A 14,002-nucleotide genomic window follows, 5' to 3' on the forward strand; every position below is an offset into this window, starting at 1 on the left:
CAGTCCTAGTAAACATCTGGTTCCTCTGTGGCCACTACCTGTTTCAGCGATTGTAGCATCATAATTTTCTGGAAACCTAAAGAAGATACTTAAGGACAACTCAGAGTTTACAGTTATGTGCAGTTCCCTACCTTTTCTTCAGCATCAAACCAGTTAATAGGATTACCTGGTAAAGCAGAAACATCTATGAAACAGAAACTCCTATGCAGAACATAATGAAGTGTGATATTTTAGTGCCCTTTATAACACAGATGAACTGAAAACACACTCTGCTGCCCTCAGTCAACAACTATTGAGGGACCCTGAAAATATCAAAGCAGGGCCCCTCACAGCCTCCAAAAGATTGTGAAGACAACAACCTGTTTAACCGGCTTCCACTGAGGCTTCTTAATACTGAGGTTTCCCAGCAGTTTTGGGGTCTCTAGGTGCCTCTGGCGAGCCTCAGTTAAACACTGCAAGGAATCAACAGCACCAGCCACATCATTAATATTGAGAGACCCGAAAGAAAAGTGAAACAAACAAAAACGAGCTCTGTGAAAAGGAGTTTATATTGGCAACAACTAGAGCAGAAGTCTCAAACACGCGGCCCGCGGGGTTATTTCCTGCGGCCTGACAAGCTCCCTTTCCCCCCCTCCCCCCCAGCATGCCGCATCCCCACTCCTCTGCCTACCTCCAGGCACTTCCCGCCGCCAAACAGCTTAGCGCTTTCCAGGAGGGAGGGGGGAGGAGTGGGGAGCCGCGCACTCAGGGAAGGAGGTGGAGAAGAGGCGGGGCAGGGGCGGGGATTTAGGGAAGGGGTTGGAATAGGGGCAGAGAGGGAGCGGAGTTGGGGTGGGGACTTTGGGGAAGGATTGGAATGGGGGCGGGGAAGGAGTGGGAAGGGGCGGAGTGGGGGTAGGGCCGGGGCTGTTGTACCTTTATATAAAAAGGTGTTAGTGATGCGGCCCTCGGGCCAATGTACTAGTCCTCACGTAGCCCTCGTGGTGATTCGAGTTTGAGATCCCTGAATTAGAGCAACACCACTGAGCATTCTTTCCCATGTTTTCCACTATAGACTCGTCTGACCAAAATCCTATTAGCTAGCAAGAAGCCCATTGCGGCCAAACTTGTACTGTTGGAGACTGGACATTTGGATTTATGTGATTTTCATAGATTCATGTTTAATTTCTGCTGAATAAACCCTCACATGCTTAATTTCATTATTCTGTGGGCATTGTCTCCTCCCAGTGCAGGGGGAGAAGGCAGTCATTTTTCCCAGAAAATCTATAAATATTTTTAAAATGTTACCCAGGATGCTAACATGAACACTTCACTAACTCAAGTGCCATTTTAACTCTAGTACTGTATTTTCCCTCTTCACTTTCCAAATCCAAACCATAGTCATATGTTAATTATTACCTGACTTGCTCACTAATTACAGACACTTGCACATAGATTATGATCTGAAGGCATTTATGAGAAATGTGGCTTTTGGAAGGTACACAAAAACTATAACTTCATGCCAATCATCCTCAGACTTTGATCTGAAGACTACTAAACTTTAGGACAAAATGTTCAATAATCCAAACACTCATAAATGGCATTGTGTGTTTATAGTTACATTTTCCCCCAATGGGTATGTCAGTTTTAATTCAAATGCAATAATGTAATTGTAGAGATCATTATTCAAGTTCTACTCTGAAAAGTTAAAATAGCAACTTCTTGCTCAACAGGTCTGCTCCTTGTGTATACTCTATTCAAAGTCACACTACTTACTTTGGTGACTAAAATTATTTACTGTTTGTTCCAACACAGCTACAAAAGACTGAGTTAGATTATATTCCTTCTGGTACACTGACAACAGAATTGTTTACAAGTCCACAATACCTCTGTAAATCCACTGAAGAAAATGAGGCTGCACAAGTAATGTTCAATGCATGATCTAGACTGCAGAAGCTTAATGACAAATGATTGTGAGAAGGAAGGAAACTAGCTTGACTATCATATCTTAGGAAAATTTGCAAAGCTGGCAGCCAGAAATACCGTTTTTTTACTTGTAAAACTGAACATATTTGATATGCAAATCACTGGCAGAACTAATTGGTAGTGCATTCTACCCCGAATTGTGTACTATCCATAAAGTATTCTGCCCATTATCTCTCGTCTGGTCCACTCTCTCAGAATTGCCTTACTTTGCAATAGGCAATCTTTTTGTTTTTATAAGCTGAATGACTGTTTACAGATGAGGCTTCCCTGCGACCTTGATAAAAGTATTTAGGAGTCATGCCTGGAACAGACTGTGACCAAAAACCAATACCATTGGGCATAGCTGAAGGACTCGTTGCAACTGAGACAACAAGGAAAGCAGCAGACATTGTAGGTCTCTCAAATGGCAAAAATCCCATAGCAAGGTGTTGACAGAGTGGTTATAGCACACTTTGAAAATGTGACAATTTTTAATTCCGCTGTGGAAACACTGCCTAAATTAATCCGTCCTCTGTTCTTTTGGCTAATGATGATAGTGCTCAGCTGAGGACTCTCAAGGTTGCCTTGAAATACCATTGATATCTCAGTTTATGTTCCCCGCTCTACACTTGATCTGAAAAATATAAATTGATAAAGCAGCTGGCCAATAATGTCCTATTGTATCTCATTTTGCAGTGGTTATTGCCAGTGAAGATACTAAATTGACTACTATATAAGTAATTGTGAAAGTTTCCCACAACAGCCCATTTTAAAGATAACGATTCTAGCTAATAATCAAGATAATGTTTTCACTTTTCATTAATCCCTTGCTCACCTATGCCATAACTCATAGTTGTCCATCTCACCCTTGATAGAGAGCTACTCCCCATCCTGCAAGAATTCCAGTAGAGGATATATGGCAGTTTTGGATTAGCAGGTACACCTCTACCCTGATAGAATGCTGTCCCCGGGAGCCAAAAAATCTTACCGCATTATAGGTGAAACCGTGTTATATCGAACTTGCTTTGATCCATCGAAGTGCACAGCCCCGCCCTCCCGGAGCACTGCTTTACCATATTATATCCAAATTCGTGTTATATCGGGTCGCGTTATATCGGAGTAGAGGTGTACCAAGACAGGTCTTGTGGTTAACTTCTGTTAGGGATTCAAAGCCTTCCAGATATTCCTTTGTCCATCACTTTTCAAGAGGCCTGTTACAGTCACTTGGGGCTACCTTTTGAGGCCTCTTGTAGTTCTTTCCCTCCATTTTTGGTGGAAGATAGCCCTCTATCTACTGGTTTAATGGTCAGGTTATCTTTGATATAGCCTCAGTAAAATGGTGACGGCAGCCTGTGAAACCTAAGCAGCATTTCAGTTCTGCACATTTATAGCAGATGGCAATTCTGTCATGGCACTGATCTTATCTATCCAGTAACTATATCCCATCAGGACCCATAATAGGCATAGGTCTGATTCTTCTGGAGACAGTTTCAAGCTATACACTTTCAGTTTATTTAAGACCTTCAATAGCCTGCTGTTGTATTTCTGTAACGTTTTGGAAAACATAAGCCAGTAGCCCGGTATAAGAGTATTTCACTGAAATGCACGTCTCCAGGCATTTCTCTATTAAATGCTGGAATGTGCTGGGTGCATTGGTGACACTCTGTAGCAAATTGCTGAACTCTCAAAACCCCCAGGGCAGATAAGAATAGTTCTGTTTATCTTACTCCCTCACAGTCTGACAGTATCCGTTTTAGGACAACGATTGAAAGCCATTGGGCTCCATTTAGAGAATAAATTGATTCTTCTGTACCAAGTTTAATATAAGCACCTCTGATAGTCCTTATATTCAACTTGCAATAATTGACAAGTCTGACTTGACCATTCTCACCTAAGATGCAGAGGGCCTCTCAGATTTTCTTATAATTGAAAATTCCAACAGTATGTGAAGATACTGCCAGCCAGCTTTCCTATGACAAGGGTGCATGGTTCTAGATCATTGTTTTGAAAGTGTCAAATCAGTGAGTCAAATACAGTGCTTAACAGCTGTATTGTGTCTAAACAAGGGAAATGCTTTCAGAATTACATAGAGCTTGCAAGTTATTCTCTACTTTTACTCCACAGGACTCAGAGATTCTTCAGTCATAAAGTAAGGTTAGCATTCTTAAATCTTTCCTTATCCCTCTTTCTTTTATCACATGCTGTAACTGAAAGCTTGGCTTCCAAACGCAGGGCATAGTCAGGGACTGACACCTCAGTCATTATGCACCATGGTTGAAGAATTATCCTGTGGCATGAACTGTTTGTCTGAATCATTATAGTCTTGTTTACTTACAGCTTAGAAACACTCAAAAGGGCACTCTCAACAGTCTTGATGCTAGGTAACAGACCTACAACATGCAGTTCTTGTAGAAGGGATGGATTGTGGAAATCCTGAATGATTCCCAATGTACCAGAAACATGGACTCTTTGACCCACTGTCACAGACTTGTTTCTTTGTCTTATATCTACAATATGTAACAGCTCAGTGCAGTTCTCATACAGTTTCCCTTAAAATAAAAATGGATCTTTTTTGTGGTTGTTGCATCTCATAATTCACTGACAATTATATTGATGGCCTATGTGACTCAATTAGATTGGCCCAAGTTTCATAACTGCATATGCAAAAATGCATTTTTACATTTGTGCACAAAATTATCAGGTTTGTGTGTGCAATCACAATAACTGTGAGTGATGATTATACTCATGCATTTTTGAGCATAGAACTGCTTGTTCACAATTCTGAAAGTCTGGGCCTTAATTTTCTTCTTTGGGTAAAGGACAGGTACTATTTTTATGGACCCACTACAGAAATTTGTAAAGTTTATGAATTGTTTTTAAATCTCTACCAGATATATAGAGACAACGTAGACAGTGTTCTGCAATCACATCCATATTTGTTATTATATTTATCAGAGACACAAACAGAAAAGCCACAAAACCCAAAAGTTTCATAGAAATATAGAGTATCTGACTTTAAGTGACAAGTGAAAGTCTCTTGTCTGGGCTAATCCTCTCCAGTGGTTCCCAAACTTGTTCTGCCGCTTGTGCAGGGAAAGCCCCTGGCGGGCCGGGCCAGTTTGTTTACCTGCCACGTCCACAGGTTTGGCCGATCGCGGCTCCCAGTGGCCACGGTTCACTGCTCCAGGCCAATGGGAGCTGCTGGAAGCGGTGCCTGCACAAGCGATGGAACAAGTTTGGGAACCACTGCTGATTTGGCAGGGTAGTCTCTTGGCTAGCTGTAAGCAACCCTGCTGAGTTTTACTCTCCCCGCCGTCCCCTCTCCCCCAAAATGCACTGCATTGGCTCATACTAGCAAATGTTTTAGAAAAATCAGTGAGGAAGGACTTGTGCTATTCTGGTTGATAATTAACTGACCAGATTCAGCTTTGTGCATTTTCCTTAGTAACTCTGACTTAATGTTCTCCCTAATGTAATGTGCAGATCACTCCCAGTAAGAGATATCACATATATCCCTTCATTGTATAGATACAAATGAAAATGTTTTTGATAAATGATGCTGTGATGCCTCCATCCATACTGTGACAGGCCCAGACCAGTGGGGTACAGGAGTCTGGTAGAGGGCAAATATACTGGTCACTGGATGAGTAGTTTTCTGTTCCCTGAGTGACCAGAGCAGGGGCTGCACTAGAGTAATCAGGAACCTGCTAGAAACAGTTAAGGCAGGCAGGCTAATTAGGACACCTGGAGCCAATTAAGAAGAAGCTGCTAGAATCAATTAAGGCAGGCTAATCAGGGCACCTGGGTTTTAAAAAGGAGCTCACTTCAGGTTGTGGTGTGAGCGTGAGGAGCTAGGAGCAAGAGGTGCAAGGAGCTGAGAGGGTGTGCTGCTGGAGGACCGAGGAGCACAAGTGTTATCAGACACCAGGAGGATAGTCCTGTGGTGAGAATAAGGAAGGTGTTTAGAGGAGGCCATGGGGAAGTAGCCCAGGGAGTTGTAGCTGTCATGCAGCTGTTACAGGAGGCACTATAGACAGCTGCAGTCCACAGGGCCCTGGGCTGGAACCCAGAGTAGAGGGCGGGCCTGGGTTCCCCCCAAGCCTCCCAATTGACCTGGACTGTGGGCCCTCCCAGAGGGGAAGGTCTCTGGGCTGTTCCCCAACCCACATGGTGAATCTCTGAGGCAAGAAAATCTGCCAATAAGCGCAGGACCCACCAAGATAGAGGAGGAACTTTGTCACAATACATTGACAGTAATCATTACACACACACACACACCTCATCTGCAGTCTAAATATATGCTTACTGTAACTTGCCTAACTGCTATGCACTGAACTTCAAAACTGCCCTTGCCATAATCTTATTAAGTCAAAATGTTGGCTCCTAAGAACACAACGATAAGAATAATGCAAGATATCAAAACAGATTTTTAACCCTCCCCCCCCACCACGCAACACACATTTTCACAAATAAAATGATCTCTGTACCTCTCTTAGGTTTTTACATAACACATCTCGCATTTAACAATGTACATAGCTATCATTACAATTATGAGACCCCAGGACTAAGGACCAGATCCACAAAGGCACTTGGGTGTTGTAACACTGAGCATCATGGAGCCTAGAAAATCCCTCGAACACTTCTATTTTTAGCCCCATAAAAGAAGCTGCATGAGCCCAAGTCATTTGTCCAGAGCTCTGAGACCCACCCTCCTCATCAGGTTTCAGAGCCCAGATTCTAGCTCATGCCCAAATGTTTACACTACTATTTTTGGCCCCATAGTGTGAGTTTGACTCAGTTGATTCGAGCTCTGAGACCTGCTGCTGTGGGACTTTTTTTGCAATGTAGACATACCCTAAGTGTATGATCTTTCTTCAGATGTGAATGTATAACATAGAACTTTGTATGTAATGGCATAACTATTTTATGGCTATTAACCCTTCCTTCTTGACGTCTAACTATTCTGTATTCCATTCATAGACTAAATTGGAAGATGCTCAAATACTACAGTGATGGGGACAATATAGAAACCTATGTAGAATACAATTTTAATTACTACTAAGCAGCTGTAGAAGGATCTGAATGAGCTCTCCCCTGACATCTAGTGATGAGCTGGGGGAAAAGACTTCAGGAACTTTATGTATGGAGAGAAAGCCAAGATTCCACACCTGGCTAGATTCAAAATCCACAGAAGGATAATATTAAAGACAGGAACAAGGACAAGTAATAAACACCAGAGAATCTGGTATCTTTGCTGAAATTTAAATCTATTGGCCCAAATTCAACCCAAGTGGATGCAGCTCCCACTGACATCAATGAGAGTTTTCCTGCTTAGTTAAGAGCTGAAATTTTTCCATTGTTTTTAAACTGTTAAAAGCTTGTTGGCCAAAAGATTAATCTGGTGACATATTTCTTCAGTCTGCTCTGGTCCAGTCCTGTCTCTCTCTCTGATCTGTTCTAGGCTGCCTGAGATCCAATCTCTCCAGTCAGAGGCGGCAGGTTTGTATAATTTTTGGTGGTGCCCAGAACGGGTCCAAGTCCTGCCGCCCAACACACCTGCCTAAGGCTCTGGGAGGGAGTTTGGGTGCAGGAGGGGTGCGGGCACTGGGACGGAGTTTGGGTGTTGGGTGCAGGTTCTGGGCTGGGACAGGGAGTTAGAGTGCAGGAGGGGGTGAGAGGTGCGGGCTCTAGGAGAGAGTTTGGGTGCAGAAGGGGTGCAGGCTCTGCGCTGGGGCAGGGGGTTGGGGTGTGGGAGAGGGTGAGGCACTTACCTTGGGCAACTCCCAAAAATGACCTGCACACCCCTCTGGCAACGGCTCCTAGGTGGGAGGGTTGGGGGGTCTCTGCGCACCGGTGCCCACAGGCACCACCCCCGCAGCTCCCATTTGCCACAGTTCCCGGCCAATGGGAGCTGTGGCGTCAGCGCTCTGGGCAGGGGCAGCAGGAACATGCCAGCTGCTTCCAGGAGCAGTGCAGAGCAAGTGCGGGCAGAAAGCCGCCTTAGCCCCACTGCGCTGCTGGTGGTGGCAGCAGCGGCCTGGGGCTCCCAGGCCATTTTAAAATCACCCGAGGGCGGCAAGCGGGGCCGGGAGACACTCCGGGGGAGGTGTGCAGGGGCAGCAGATGGGGTCAGGGGAGAGTATTCCTGTAGCATAGGCACCATGGGCCCATATAACTCGCTGCCCCATCTCCACTTACTTGAATGATGGTCTCCCATTTCAACTTGGTTTTTTTTTGTTTTTTTTGAAGATACAGTTTATAACTGAAAATTGTGGGTGGCCCCATGTTGCCTTCGCAGCCCTGTTTTTTAACCTCTTAGCCACAACAGTTAGTAGTGAAGAAAGCCGGTAAGTCTCTCTCTCCACTTACTTTCTACACAACAATTATTAGCACATAATTAAGTTTTTTTCAGTTTGCTCTGACCTGACAAACTTTCTTCCACACTGTAACACAATTCTAATTTTTCTCTGAAGCTATGATTTCATTACTACCCACTTCATTAATGCCCACTTCCCCTAGTGCAAGAAAGGTGGCATAGGCCATTTTAAATACGTGAAAAGATTAAAGTTCCTGAAAGTGCTAGCAATAGCAATACTACAATTTTCTTCTCTTATATGCAGTTGTCTTTACTACGTATTTCTGTATTTTTAAATCGGGGAAGGAGAGAGTTCTTCAGCTATTTCTTAGGATGTTCCTGTTCCCCTATTAAATTAGCCTTTCATTACCAAGTAAAGTTATATATTTTCATACACAAAGAGGAGCAATATACTTTGTCTAAAATGATTTGTTTTAGATAAAAGAAAACAAGAAACAAAAATAAAGTCTTCATGAGAGAGCATAGTGTGTATGTCTCCTCTAGAACAGACTACATTCAATTACTGGAACAAAATGGCTCCTGCCTTGTACACACCAGTAGAGTCCTAAAACATTTGAAGGTACAGGGGAAAAACAACAACAGTATCACGGTTCCATAGCTGCATGCACCACAATAACCGAAATGTATTTTGATATGACTAACAGAAGGAAGATCATTAATTACAACAATAGTTTCAGTTAATCTGTTCCCTGAGTCTACGTATGTGCGCATGCATATGTGCATGTGTATTTACACACAAACCTCCAGCAGGATGAAAAGCACATGTGGTTTTGAAGGAAAGAAGTTGCAGGGTCTGCTATCTAATGAAGTGCTCAGTTCCAATACAGGTGGAAACTGGTGTGTATCCTAGAAGCAAATGTATAAAGCAACCAAAACCATCAGCCAAATTCATTCTTTGTGTAATTCATAGATGTTACACCAGGAATAAATTTATTTGCATGATTTTACTTCAGAGCATAGGGACTTATTGTTACGCTGTCTGGAGTGTCTCACAACTGTGAGTGCCTACCTCAGGGCAGACTGTCAGAAAACAAGGTTAGACACCCCAAACTGGTGATATGTTCTATAATTAGATTTCACCAAGCCAGTAACAAATGTGAACTCCTGGATCACTATACCATGGAGTCACAGACAGTCCCCTTAGACTCTCTAAACCAGAGGTGGGCAAACTACAGTCCAGGAATTGCATCCGGCCCTTCAGATGTTTTAATCTGGCCCTCAAGTTCCTGCCAGGTAGCGGGGTGCGGGGCTTGCCCTGCTCTGGTGCTCCAGCCAGAGAGCGAGGTCGGAAGCTTGTCCCACTCTGCATGTGCCGTGGCTCCACACGGCTCCTGGAAGCAGCAGCATGTCCCCCCTCCAGCTCCTACACGTAGGGGAAGCCAGGAGGCTCTGCACGGTGCCCCTATCCCAAGCGCCGCCCCCGCAGCTCCCATTGGCTGGGAACTGAGGCCAATGGGAGCTGCGAGGGCGGCGCCTGCTACTGGGCAGCGTGCACAGCCGCCTGGCCGCACCTCCGCATAGGAGCCAGAGGGGGGACATGCCGCTGCTTCCAGGAGCTGCTTGAGGCAAGCGCCACCCAGAACCTGCACCCCGATCCCCTCCGCAACCCCCTGCCCCAGCCCTGATCCCCGCCAACCCTCCGAACCCCTCGTTCTCAGCCCAGTGCACCCTCCTGCACTCCCAATCCCTTATACCCAGCTCCAATCCAGAGCCCGCACCCTTAGCCGGAGCCCTCCCCCTCACCCCAAGTTCCTACCCCAGCCTGGAACCCCTCCCGCACCCTGAACTCTTCATTTCTGGCCCCACCCCAGAGCCTGCACCCCAAGCCAGAGCCCTCACCCCCTCCCACACCCCAACCCCCAATTTTGTGAGCATTCGTGGCCCGCCACACAATTTCCATACCCATATGTGGCCCTCAGGCCAAAAAGTTTGCCCACCCCTGCTCTAGCCTATCTTGCCACCCAGACAAACTGAACTTTGTGATAATGGTCACTTAAACCCAAAATCACACCACATCAGGTTTCTCCTAGTCCCACAAGATCAGTCACTTACCCCAGATAAATTGGTACTCCGGATCTTACACCAAAGACAATGCTGGCAGCCAATTCCATAGTAAACTAACTAAAGGTTTTATTAGCTAAGAAAAAAAAATGAGAATTATTGAGAGGCTAAGCAAGTAAAACATATGTACCGGTGAATCACAGTTTGTAACTCCAAATGGTGGCAGTGATGTAATAAACTATCAGTTTCCCAAAAGTCTTTCAGGATTATCCAGCATAACTCTGGGGAGTTCTGTCTTCTCGTTCAGTTATTCTGCCCTGTTAGAATCCAAACAGCCCAGAGATAAAGGATCTGTCTTTGAATCCATATTTATAGTATCTTCACATAGAAAGCAAGTTGATAGTCTCTCTACCCACATGGGCTTTTCCTTTGATGAGGATGAGAGAGGAATCCACTTTGAGTCTCTGATCTCAGGTCATCACCACAATGGCCATTTGCTTTGGAATTAGCCTTTTCTGTTTAAAGCCCTGAAGTTCTTCATTAGCATTCCACAAGATTTATTTGATGGGTTATTTAGTCAACTGGGTATACATCTTGTAAATATTTGCTGTTACATTATAACAGGAACAGATAAGAGAAAACAATACAAGTTACATTACACTAGTTTTAATGATGCTTAAACATCTGAATACACACACATATTTAACTCTTTGATCTATACTAACACACAAGTGAATTGGTCTGGGGTTCTGACCTGAGCTGGCACCTGGTTTGCCAGCATCACACTCACATTCCAAATATTTCCTAACTCCCATTTTTCTGATTCAACAGAGCAAAAAGCCAAACATGTAAATAAGGAACTAACCCAACTAAAAAGTAAACCAGAAAGAAGCAATCTTCTGAGCATAGACAGTTCCTCCTTCTCCTAATCAACTTCTAGGAACCCCTATTGGCATAGAAAACTCTAATCTAAACAAGCCCAATCTTTAGTACATGATTTGGTGGTGAAAGCCTTTCAGTTTACAGACTAGGCGAAAGTCTCCCTAAGTAAAGAGAGACAGGAATATACAATTGTGGCAATGCCATATTTTTGGCTCTTCTATTTGATGGCAGAAGCAAAGCTGACCTGTTATAATCTCAACCGCAGGTACTTACATGCTGGTATGTGTGTTTTCTTCCACCTATTCAGAAAAACAGCCAGTCTTAAAAAAAAGAGTAAATAAAGCCACTGTGCATTTCTTGCCCTATTTATATCCTCAGTTTTGTAAACAGGAAATACTGGACAGACAACTGTCATCTAATTCCCACAAACAGTAACACCTGCATAGGACACAACTATTATTAAACAAACAATCTCCTTCTTTATTAAACCATCTTAAATGAGCTCTTTTTTCTACCTTTAATAAAAAGCCTTAGAAATATCAGGAAGTCAGGTGTTCTCTGGTTTTCTCAAAGGTTTGCTTGGAGGGCTCACAGTGTTTGGACTGTGAGCTTTCCAAGACTTGAAATTAATGGGCAGTTGTGGTAGGTCTTTAAACAACATATTTTCTTCCAAATGTTTGTAGAGAATTCGAATTAAATGGATCTAAGCAAAATCAAACAAATCAAAAATTTTAGCAATTTGATTAAAATCACTTCCCCTCTCAATTAAACAGGTGTCACTTGTTTTATATTTATTATGTCATAAGCTTATTAGTTTCCCAGTTATCCATACAGGCCTTCAGGAAAACAGGGTAGACAAGACTTGAACTTTTAATATGAAAACACCAGTAGAACTACCCCACTGCAATTAAATGAAAACCTTTCAGGCTTTCTTTTTATATAATAAAAATGGGCACAAATCCATTTCCCTCCCATGTGCAGAATAGCAAGTACAATTTTGCCTCATCTTTATCAGATGACCATTTCTATCAAAGCTGTCAGTCCCTTGAGTGGTCATTTAGGCCAGGTTTCATTGTGACATAGTAAGTAAGGGTTTATATAAAGTCTCAATACACATGGATGTGTGTGTCAAGTTTTCAGAGAAGGCACAGCACAAACAGGTCGGAATGTTTGAGAGGCTGGCATGGTGCTCAAAAGTCAGGCTTGCAGGCTAAGCAAAGGTACAGTTCTCTTTGTCAGACAAGGCAAAACAAATGATGGCTGTGAGCAATAACTATGTTTATTGCTACCATACACATTCTGAAAGGTTAGATGCCGTGCTTAATTTCTAACGAAAGAGGTGCTGGCGCTCAAGCAATTAGCTGCTGGAGCTCAAGCAATTTTTTTTACATTAAAAACTGATGCAGCAAACCCAGAGGTGCTGGGGCTATGAACTGCCAAGCCTAGAGGTGCCAGGGTTTAGCTCTGGCACAAATTAAGCACTGGACGGTTAGATGTAATCTCATTCACTATTGAGAGTTGATGGTGTTCACTGATCAGTGAGAAAGATACTGAGACAATACAGTCACAATTTGGGGTTAAAATCAACAAATGTGGGCACAAACAACGAAGAAAAAGATCTAAATCAGAAATGGTAGCAGATCTCTTACCACCTCCACAGATTTTCTCTTCTCCCCATCCCAAATCTGACTACCCATGCTCAGAAAGGGGTCCTGAAGAGCTCCCTCAGGAGAATAATGGAAGGGTGCCTTAAAGGTACAAGACACAAACTATTATATTTCATTACAAAGACAATATTCTCTGGTCTCACATACGGCTATGATGTCATGAAAATTCTGGTATTAATATACCTGTTTCTTGAATGCTGACCTCCACTAGTATTCTAGATGTGGTTTATAGATGGAGTAACCAGGCCTTACTTTGGGGAGGAAATAATTTAAAAACATATTTATAAAACTTAACATAAAAGAGATAAATGTCAATACATACACAACTAAAATAGTAAAGGTTACTTCAAAGTACCCAGGCCTCCAAAAGTGGCTTAACAGGGGTTTGTCTTGTAGATTTTGCTTTTTTGTTTTGTTTTGAATTTAAAATTCAGAATTTGTAAGCAAAGCAGATAGTGTACATGATTAACAGTAAAAAAAAAAAAAAGGTGTCTGTGAGAGGAGTACCTGGTTTCTGATTTTAAGATAACAATAAATCAAATTTCTGCTTTTTTAAAAAATATCCTAATGGAGCACTGATTGGTTGATAAAATAAACATATTAGTAGACTCTAGAAAGTAGACCTTTCTGATGTCAAGGTAAGATGATGGTTTTAGTTCAACTACTCCTTGAAATGTGACTTTAAAAAAAAAAGACAGAACACTCAGTTAGTTCATCCCATATTAGACATAAAATATAAATCTGTGCATTATCTTGTTTATGCAAATTCTAAACCCAAAATTAAAAAAAATGATTTAAAAGATAACCCACTTCAGATATAAAAAGTGATATTTTCTCCCTGAACATTGTATGTAGTGACAATCCCGCCTTCCTAGCAGCTTTGCTATACTCCAGAGGGAAAACTGTGCTTCCAAAAGCTGATTCTTGCAAATTTCATTCTAAAGAGTTTACAGAAAACTCAATAAGAGGATATCCATTGCCTTCTGGGCTACGTAACTCCTGTAGGATACAGATGCTGCTTCAGAGTAGGGAGTTGTAAATCAGCTGAACAAGCAAATGAAATAGGGTCTGCATTTTCTTACTCTAGTACAGTCTACCTCCGCCCCAGCAAGGGTTGCCAACGTTGTATTTC

Source organism: Terrapene carolina, unplaced genomic scaffold, assembly GCF_002925995.2.
Source record: "Terrapene carolina triunguis isolate 2854851 unplaced genomic scaffold, T_m_triunguis-2.0 Scaffold69, whole genome shotgun sequence".
Taxonomy (NCBI): domain Eukaryota; kingdom Metazoa; phylum Chordata; order Testudines; family Emydidae; genus Terrapene; species Terrapene triunguis.